The 11,045-nt window shown below is 37.8% G+C and overlaps 1 protein-coding gene across 1 annotated transcript in view; it reads left to right on the top strand.

The window, feature by feature from the left end:
• Positions 1-10,637: 10,637 nt before the first annotated feature.
• Positions 10,638-11,045, top strand: part of LOC145486724 (uncharacterized) — a 1,935-nt gene continuing 1,527 nt past the window's right edge. Inside the window, exon 1 of the mRNA XM_081465437.1 lies at positions 10,638-11,045. This exon is cut by the window's right edge and continues 1,527 nt beyond it. The gene's annotated coding sequence lies outside the window, so the exon portion shown is untranslated.

The raw sequence follows: 11,045 nt of genomic DNA, 5'->3' as shown, positions 1-11,045 counted from the left end.
GGGAAGTTTCTTAATGATGTGACTAATATTAAGTTCTAAAGTGTAAGCCATAAAAAATCTAAACCCTGTTGAAATCATTCTTGGGGAGAGTTTTCGTGGTTTTCGTTCGCGAATAAATCATTCGGTTGATTTTATCACTGACACCTGTGAATCGAGAGTGTCTAAAAATAACAACAGATTGAGAAAGAGACAAGGCCTTTGGCTTTTGTTGGTTTATAATATTTTCATCAGTTTAGTAACAGTACATTGACTTTTACCGGTTCGTTCTGAACTAGATACTGGGTTCGCTTTGTTTTGTTTTTGGGCGACATGGAGGAAATTTTACCATGCATGCATGACAAAAGCGTGACTTTTTCCCGCATCAGTAATGTTTGAAACTTTATGCAAATTCAAGACGTTACAACAATGATTGTTATCTTACTTATTGAAGCTCAGTGCATGGGATTCTCTTTGAAATAAGAGAAATGCACAAGGCAAACTCATGATCATTTATGTCTTATCACAACATATCGGTAGTGTTTTACAGTGTGTTAACTGAAACCGGGGCCACCCAGACAATGGAAAAACCAATCAGATGGCAGAACTGAAACAATAGATTCCAACCTTTTCATATCCACCCAATGAAATGTCCGGTTCAAAACAATGAAATCTCAACTTATTCGTTGTGATGCTTACGCAACTAATGTGTCTGTTAATAACTTTTCAAGCTCAAGCCGTTAGTACTTTCGCGTTAGAAAATATTGTGTTGTTATACTTTAGATTTTACATTGACAATCGTGGTAAACTCATTAGATTGACCGTTTTCCACTGTGAACATGCGTCCTCACTTTTACGGTTGTCGTTTTAAAATGGTAGAATAATACATTTTGACATTTTTTTTACAAAATAGATTCCGCTCCTGTTGTCTGTGCGTGTTTCTACTTGTACAAGGCTTTCGGTTATCCACCACACAGTTCTCGGAAAAACCATCGCGTTCACTGCCTCAGAAGCTGTACATTTCGGAGTTTGAGTTCCCTTTCTGGATTATCAGTGTATTGAAATAATTCAAACGAATTTTTTTCCGCGTTATACCATAAAAGCCTCAGCGTGTAAAATCACTCACTCAAGAACAAAAGACGATAGCGCTATGCATTTGAACCTCCCCTGGATGGAAAAATCGAAGATGTTTCGAACAAAGGTTACACACTCTGGTGGCGATATATATTTACGAGTGACACTCTTACGCAGCTTTTCTTTTCATGTATTTTCTAACCAACCAACGACCACATAGAAAGTGCAGCATATAATTTCTCTTTAACCCGCAAGCACGGCCGCAAGCACGCGAAACTACTAACGGCTTGAGCTTGACAATTAACCGTAATTAAGTTAGCATCACAACGAACTAGTTGAAATTTCATTGTTTTGTACCGGACAGTTGATCGGCTGGATTTGAAAATAGAACATTTGATTGGCTGAATTTGAAAATGTTGGAATCTATTGTTTCAGTTCTGCCATTTGAGCAGGTATTGGATTTTCGATTGGATCGTGGGTTCAAGCAAGGTTATTATTCTGGGGGGGGGGGGGGGGGGGAGAGGAAGGGAGTACATGCAAAGGCAAAATTTCGACGCAAATCAAACCCTGACGCGTTGGTGACTTCTCTTCCGACACATTCCTTGCACAGTCGTCTCTTGGAAAGTCCCCGATATATTGTGCACGTAATTTCTACAATCTTGGGTACACTCATTAGGTATGGTTTGTTAAAATGTAACTAGAAAAAATAGTAAAACCGCACACTGAACAATCATATGCTCACATTTGATCATTGTTTGAGTTTCGTATCCAGGGAAAAATATCTTCTTTTCATTTATGGTTAATTATTTAATCAGGAACTCCGCTTTTAGGCTTGGCTAAATCTATATATTATCAGAAGACTAGCATTATCACGAAGGCTGACTCGGTGGCTAAATAAAGTTTTACTTTACTTGCTTTTACTGTCGGTTTTATCAGAAGGAACCTGGGACACATATAAGAAAAACTCTTGTTATTCATTAGTAAGAGACCGTCTGTGTGGGATTCACATACCCAAAAGGAAATTCATGGCATCCAGATCTTAGGTATACAATTTATTATCGCGGGTCAAATTCAAAATGGCGTGCGATTTGAATACACAAAAGGTAAGCTGTAAGTGAATTAAACTGTCTGCTGTCTTTACTTAGTACTTCACAGCTGACTATTTTATTGGACGAACCTTTAATCGAGGAGCTTATCGCTTGGCTTTGTTCAATTTGACCGCAAGAACTGAAAGTTTTTTTCTTACGAAGCGAGGAGATATTGTACTCGAAACAAAAAAAAAAGTTACAGAAAAGTAATTACAATGATATTTTCTGACCATTTCTGGTTAAGTTTTATTGGTTTTGACGATTATAGCAAGTACTAAGCGTTTGTTGTTGTTCTCTTCGTCGTCCGCCATCTTGATTTTTTGGGTGAATTCAAAATTAAGGGGGAGGAGCTTATTCCCTTTTATAGTGCGCCATCGTGTTTAAAGCGTTAACTCTACGCGACAACATCGAATACTGGTCCACGTATATCGTTGCATGAAGAGGAAATCTCAAAATTTTATTTGTTTCTCCTTTACTGTTACACGGCTTTGCCCCGGGAAAATCTTCTAGACTTTAGAGTGACCTTTTGAGTGTATCAAATCGCGTTTCCTTTACGTGTCGTTATGTTGCATTAATATTTGGCGATGCAGAACTGACCTCTGCACTTTTAGCTATATCAAATTGTGCCTTTCGGTCTTGACGCTTAAGAATGGGGCTTAAATTCAACAAAGTTAATATGAAAATAGCTGCATATGTTTAGCTAAATATCACTAGAGATGCCGTTAATTACAGCACCGTAGTCTTACATATTCTGAGGAGTGCTTCTTGACTGACTTGACAATTAGGAGGCTGGTTATTTCACATAGAGCGAGAAAATTCGTTGCTAAGAAAATCCAAGAATAGTTCTAACGAGCGTTTGTTTTTTTTTTTCTTTCGGCTCATTTGCATTCCCGGGTACAAGAATATGCAACAAAAACTCCTTACTGTCTAGACTCCGAAGAGTCGAGACAGTTACAGTTCAACATTAATATAACATTCCTAAAAGCATGAATGTTAAATGCATTCAATTAACTCACTATAACACGTTCTTCACCGAACCAGAAGAAACGCTTTTAATCTTTTCAACGCCCGGATGTGAATTTAAATTCGGGTACTTCCATGGGAACCTTAATTCTTAGGGGACGTGGGAGGGGGGCGTTATACAACTGGGTAAATTTCCGAAATGCAAATCTTTCAACCGCAAAATTCCGGAAATTCCGCGAGGAAAATTTATATGGAACGGGAATTCACAGTAAGAAAACTTTCCAAGTCTGGGTATATCTCGCGAGGTTGTCTTCTTTTCCGCAACTTTCGGAAATCCCTCTTCCATTCGCCGATAGAAACTTCCTTAAAGGAATTTTTGGTCAAATAAAAAAAGCCCGCCAGGTTCCTGTTGCATGAAGCGAGAAGAGCATTTCTGACCTAAGGTGGGGGGCTCGTGTAAAGTAGGCTATCCCCAACTAGGATTTAATTTGCCGATACCCGTTTATTCTCCTGGGTAGAGAGAGGCACCGTGACCAAGAACACAGCACAGCGGCCCCAGCCAGAGCTCGAACCCAGACCCCTCGATCCAGAGTCCACTAACCATGAGGTCACTTTGTCTTCATACAAGTTGAGCCAAGAACTACAAACTGCGACGATTATTACAAAGTGCAACAGCACACCATTTTTTGATTAATTTGAATGCCCTGGTTCTAAATCCAAAAAGGTTTTAATCTAAAGAATAAAAATGAAAGAAAATATTTATGAGATTACAAAAACATAAATATGAAATTTCAAGTTTTTAACATACCTTTAATTTGAAAAAAAAAATTAACTAAATAATGATAATTTGAAACAACAGAAATATGAAGGAATAATCTGTACGGTACAAACGCGTTCTTTTAAGTCTAATTTATGGAATAGTTTCAAAACGTTCAATTTTAAAGCTGTACAGCTGGTTCAAGCCATTGTCTCGAATTTTCCTGGGAAGATCATTCCATCTTCCTTTGCATCAGCGTAAATGAAGTCTGGGACATACCTGTTCTAGTGCTTGAAAGGTTAATTAACTTTCCCGTTTTCTTACACGGTCCTTTCAACGAATTTCTGACTTGTTTTACAAGTAATAATGAATTTATTGTGAATTGACTGAAAAACGACTCATGTTTGGAAAACAAAAATATTTAAGGACGTTCGCGCTACTTGTTTCTGCGCATCTTTGCTGCGCACGCAAATTCACACATCACGTCATACATACCTAGTAAGTAATAAAATAAACAATGATAGGGCAGATGGCCATTGCTATAGCTTTGCCTGGATTTAACGATCTTGGACGTTCGGTGACCCCTACTTTTCTTTCCAGAAACAGATTTTATTTACAATTATCTCCACATCGTCCAAAAATGAACAAAAAAAACCAATGTGGAAAGTTAAAAAAAATTAAGATTTCTGTCTATGGGACATCGAATTCTGCCATCTTGCGGCCGCAAGGCGCGTGAAACTATGGTCGCTAAATGCGAACTTGTTCTTTAAGGAACCTCACCAACGGACTAAATTCAATTAATAGGTCCACTTAGACAATATTTGGCAGAGAACATTTGACTTCAAAGATCTAATTGGAATATTTTTGGGCTTACAGACACTGTGGCCTTATTTGCTAAAGAAACCCGATTTTTTCAGACTTACGGTATTCTTCCGGGCATGTTCTCTCCAAAACGAAGTCGGTGACACCCCATTTTTTTACATTTCTGACATAACTAACTCATCATCTTACAGTTGCAAAAGTCGCAGGAAAAAAATCAATGTTGGAAAATTTTCCCGCGAACGTCCTTAAACACTACGATAAATTTGAAAATGAAAATGGTTGTTCAAACAATAACTTAGAAAATAAGTCCCTGAAGAAAATTGACTTGTTTTGTGCTAACTCTTGACGCTGTACGCATCGCAAATATGCATTGCTGGGAAAATTGACTTGTTTGAAATAACCTTGACAGTTATAATATTCATTTTAGAAATGTCATATAAGAATACTATTTTACGCGAATTAAGTTGACGTTTTTTAGTTTAGAACAATAGTGAATAAATAACAGGCTCATAGCAATACTGTAAAGCCCAAAATTAAGGCGGGCTCTGGTCCAAGCTTACCCTGGTCCCAGAGGTTTTTCTTGATTTTTCTCCGCATGAGAGAGCTGCGAGAGAGCCGCGAAGCGGTGAAAACACGAGTCGCGAAGCGGCGAGAAAGAAAAACCTGTGGTTACCTTGGACTTGAATCTCACTTTCATGCATACGCCAGGGTCAGGATCTGACCCTCGGGCTCGGATCGGTTGATATTTTTACCAACACGCAAATCAATATGATTGGTTCGTTTGATTGGTAATACCGAGGGGACGGTGGGGATATCTGTCACTGCACTTCCTTGAGGTAAATTTTGCCTCTCCACCAGGGAAGGAATTTGTTTGCAAAATACTTCAGTTCTCAGTTTACACGTTCAAGATTCGCCTGTGTTTGACATGGATTATGTTTCTGACAGTGTCTTCGAAGAAATTTTGACGTCGGTACTCGAGAAGCGTTTTCCAGAGATTGAAAGTCTCACCGAACATCAAAAGAAAGCCTTGCTCGCAGTCATAAGTCGCAAGGATGTGTTGTTCGCCATACTGCCAACCGGACATGGAAAATCAATTATATTTCAGTAGCTCCCAGATGTTTGCACCTGTCAGGTTATTCGTACCCTCATCATGCCACAATTTTAGTCGTGTGTCCTCTAAGTCTCATAGACTCTCATATCCGCGAACTGCGAAACCGTGGCATTTCAATGGCCAGTTTGAACAACGAAGACAAGAAGCTTATGCCTTTCTATTCGGAAGTCCCGAGTCCTTCTTACAAAACGAGTAAGTGGAGAAACATGCTCCGTAGTAATGTTTAACAAGACAAAACCTTCGCGATCGTTGCGGATGAAAACATTAATTCTTGCAAACACGCGGGTTGACTCCGGCCAAGTAGGTCAAAAGATACCACTCTGCACCACCCGAGTGGAAACCATTAGCGGCTGATAAGCACGTGATTGCTAGGTTGCCACTGGTCCCTTTTTTAATTATCAATTTGACGCGTTTGACAGCTGGCGTCTGCATAAAAGTGAGATTCAAGTCCAAGGTAACCAGAGGTTTTTCTTTCTCGCCGCTTCGCGACTCCTGTTCGCCGCTTCGCGAAAAGAAGAAAAATCAAGAAAAACCTCTGGGACCAGGTTAGTACAAGCTGTAAAACATCTGAATTTCCTTCAGTTCCGGGCTTCAACTACATAACTTCAAACAATCTCTTTTCTGCTACAGTGGATCTACAGTTAGGCTTTTTTGCTTGTTAGGTTTAAAGAAGGAAGATATCATTAATTATTCATCACGCAGGTGTGCGTATTCAAATTAAAGAAACCGTCTCTCGTCCACTTTCGTCCAACCAGAAAGGAGTTTATCCAGCAGCAGAACTTAACAGGTTGAGACTGAAGCGTTTGCTCCCAGAAAAAAAACAAAACAAAACAGGTAAAATGAGCCTACATTATCAAATACTCTTTTTTCTGCTATACGAAATGTATGGTTGAAGTTTTAATATATAGCATATGTAAAAGTTTCGAACTAGTCCTGGCTTACTTTTCATTGTTTACCACAAGAGGAAGTCGCAGTTTGCAAAAGCAAGAGTTTGCAAAAGCAAGACAAACCCTTCTGGTAAGCCCTTCCATGTATTGCATGACTGTAAACTGTTTTGGTGAAAAAAGTAATCTTTATTATCTTCGATTCAGAGTTATATATAATGTTTCCAGTGATACTATTTCATATTAATTGATTGTTGCCTAAGTATTCAGACTTAATGCTTGAAAATAATGGATTTTCCTCTTTGCAGAAGGCACTAAAAGTTGTTCAAAACTAATTCGGTTTTAATGCTTAAGGCATCAAAAGCCTTTCAACAATTTATCTCTAGTGTATGGGTTGATCGAATCGAATGTGAAAATAAGCCCTCATTCCCAAGTATTAGCCAGGTGTATGTGCAAGGTATACGGATCCTTTTCTGTGTCCTTGTTATTTATTGTCTGATAACGGTTATGAGGTACGACAGTTGAACTGGCAAACATCAGTGTTAAAGAAATGCCGGAGAAAACATACCGGATAGCATGATCAGATGAAATGCTTTTATTCGCGAAAGAAAGCTGTAAATAATAACACATCTTCAACTACATGAAGAGCAGTTAGTTCAAGCCAAGTTCTCTTTTATTTTCCTCGGAAGTTTATTCCATCTTCTTCTGCCTCAGCGTGAATAACTGAATGAAGTTTGGAGTGACAGTCTTACGTTCTTGGGGAGATAATGGCTCCCTTATTATCTCACAGGCCCTTTCTACACATTGCTGACACACAACATTCATGTTTTGCCTTGACTTTAACAAAGACTATTTTTTTGAGGCAATTAACATTCAAAGCCTGCGATAAGTTTGAAAACGAAAATTGATGTTTAAAACACTGAACATTTTAGAAATTACGTTTGAGAGAATTGTCTTGTTTAGTCTAATCTTTGACAGTTTATAATAATACAATTTTAGAATATTGTTTGGCTGGGTTAATTTGACGGTTCCACAGTTTAAAACAGCAGTGAGTAAATAATTGCTGGTTTTCAGTGTCAAACAATTCAAAATAGATCAAAATAAAAATCAAAGCCGGTCAACAGATAAAGTCCAGAATCTGGAAAATGAAAGAAGGTAAATATGCAAAGACTCTCGCCAAAATTCTGGTCACAGATATTTTTCTTATGCGAGATATGCGGAGAAATTTTTACCCAGATTTAAAGAGATTTGTTTGGAGAAGCCATGTTGGTGCCCATCCGTATGGGCACCAACATGGCGGCCGGAAATCAACAGAAACATCTGTCACTGAGTTTTGCTACAAAAGCGCGAATTTATCCCTCGAGGAACTCTAAAACATTAGAATAATTTTTCTAAGACATGAACTGTTCAGATAGCCAAGTTCCCCGAAATAAGTCACTTTTTCAACCATCATGACAGCTCTCTAGGCCGTCATGTAAATGCCGCGTCACGCAAAAGCGTAGAAATTCAAGCGTAGTCTATCACAAAACCAAGAACCCATTCGGAGCGAAAATTTGTATGAATATTAGTTTTCAGCTGCCCTTATACATCATTTAAGTAAAATATAAGGAAGATCAATAGTTTTGTAGTTCGAATTTTAGTGACGTCATGTGAAAACCAGCTATAGCTTCACAAAAATACAGTTAAGCCCAGACTTGAGAAAGGCGCGGGGACAAGGTGTAAAACACTAAGTTCTGTTTAGTTCTTGAACCAATTTGTAAGCAAAGAAATTTTAAAACGAACAAGAGCTAAATTTCTTTAGTCGATCACTATGCTGCTAAAGAGGATTGCTACCATTAGGCTCTCTTCCTTCTTAGGTTCAACAAGTAAAATATCATTAATCATTAATCACGTTGGCCCGTGCGTATTTTGATTGAACAAACTGTGTGTTGTCTTCTTTGATCCTCACAGAAAGGGAAGTTTGCACATAGACTGGACAAAGCCTTCTGGTAAATTAATTTTAATTTGCACATTTTTAACATTAGGTATTATATAATTCTAATATTTTTTTGATGAAGAAGTCATCGCGTTTCCAGAGGTAGTGTTCCCATTGTTGCCTAAGAATTCAGACATTACACTTGAAAATTATGAATTTTCCTCTTTGCAGAAGGCATCGTGAAAATTTGTTCAAAATGAGTTCGGTTTTAACGCTCACGTTTTAAATAACATTTGAGCAATTCAGCTGTAGCCTATTAGTTATATGATATTCTCTCAGATATAGTCTAAGTATTGGTCAGTTATGTGCAAGCATTACAGATATTTTTTTTCGTTCTTTGACATATAGCACTATGTTGTCTGAGAACGTGTGACCACAAAGATTAAGCCACATACCTTTCATAAATGGATTAGGAAAGATTGGAAAAGGTGTTGGAGTTAGTGGTGGTTTTTATTTCATGTCGGGTGGGCCAACTCCGATAAATAGGACAAATACAAAGTGTAAAATGTTTGCTTTTTTATATATTACTTAGATTTTGCTAATTTTCTTTCGTTATTTTCGAAATTGTTCTTTAAAAAAGATAACAGATTCCGAATTCATGACGGACATTCATGGCAATGAAAAGTCCTTTTTTTTTTTAATAAGGTGAAAAGAAAAAAACACAATCCAAAATCTTGGACAGAATTTTAATCCACCATGCCTGGAATTCTCCTTTTGTTTTGTCGATTATATTAACCGCCTGGATTCTTCATTACTCAATAGAATACAAGAAGAGCAGTAGAGTACGAGGATACTGGCGTGGAAATGAAATGTATATGACTATGCCTGATAAAACATTCTTCCTTTCGAACGCTCTGAAACCTTTCTCGAAATAATTATTCGCGAACCGAGGGTTTGATATGCATTAAGGCATTTGGCAGGTTAATTCTGAGGTTCATCTTAAATATGTACCCGGATGGTCTGCCAAAATGCCTTAAAATTCCATCTTTAGGTCGTTTAGCGTATGAAAATGTGCGTGAATCTTGGATGATACCGAATGCAAAAAATCTTTGCGACTGTCCGACTTGAAGAGCACAGTAACCTTGCGTTCAAGACTATACAGCGCTACATGTTACAAGAAGTTGGTCTATCGAGTTATGGAATTGAAGAGCTTGAGGAGTTGCTCGAGGCTCAGCCGAGAGCAACTCAAGCTTCTGAAGTGATCTTCAAACTTACCAAGTGGATCATAAGTCCACAGGCGCACAACCAAAACCATGAACTAGTTCTTCTTTTGATAGATATTTGGAATAATCGAGGAACAACGTTATTTCGATGGTGCAGTCATATTGTCATGTTATTTTCATATGGCATTGTCTTTTCCACTTGATTCAACAGATCTCGTTCAGTCAAGCTCGGGAAAATTTCTCGCTGAGTTTGCAGAATGGGTTCACTATTTTTTGGTTTTGAGGTCGATTTTTCTGTTGTCTCCTGAGTACTTCCTCACATTTCAAATATTAGAGTTTTGTAACTGCTATAATTTTTTGATTTAAAAGAACATTTTGAAACAACGGTAAATAAGAATGCGTGTAGTATTTTTAAAAGAAAGTTTGTCTGAGAAAATTCCTTGTTCGGGCTAACCCTTGACAGTGTAGGGTTTAGAATGACAGTGAAACAAACTACGATTAACTCAGTGCTACATTTGTATAACAATACAATAAAATGGAGAAGCGAGACAGGTTTTGATAAAGGACTTTGAGCTAGTTATGAGCCAAGAAAAATTTTCAAAGCGAGGAAAAATTACAGAGACAACTTTCAGTTTAATTAAACAATCACGTTGCTACTGTTGGCGGGCTTTCCGCTTTTAGGTTCTCGTCCTTTTCTAGTTTAAAATATCATTAATTATTTATCACGTTGATTAACTGTTCTGCTATGATATAAATAAACTGTTGTTAACTTTGGTCCTCACAGAAAGGGAACTTTTCCTGAGGTACGACTTCTCAAGCTGAGACCGAAGCGTTTGTTTCGATTTGGAAGGGAAAAGAGACAACATAGCAGGTAAATTGGACCTAAATTTCTAGATATTCAATTTTCTACAATCAGTACGGCAGTAGAGATGTTTTAATAAGTATATTAGTACTCAGCTAGTCCATCAATTTCTAGTGTTCGCCAAAGAGGAAGTCACAATTCGCGTATAGAGGACAAAACCTGCTGTCACCCTCTAAGAGCAGTGCTACGTCAATTTGTATTGTATTGTATTTTTTATGTAAAATAATCTTGACTTTTTTCGATTTAGAGCTAATAATGGGAAATTTAGAATTTCGTCTTTAGAAGGGTAGCAGTCGTAACCACTACCTTTCGGTGAATGTAAAAACGTCAACTCTAATAGACCTTTTTCGCCGCTGACGTCATGAAGCTG

Source organism: Orbicella franksi, chromosome 5 (genome assembly GCF_964199315.1).
Source record: "Orbicella franksi chromosome 5, jaOrbFran1.1, whole genome shotgun sequence".
Classification (NCBI taxonomy): Eukaryota; Metazoa; Cnidaria; class Anthozoa; order Scleractinia; family Merulinidae; genus Orbicella; species Orbicella franksi.
The sequence above is the reverse complement of the archived record's forward strand: the minus strand, read 5'-3'. Positions and strand labels throughout refer to the sequence as shown.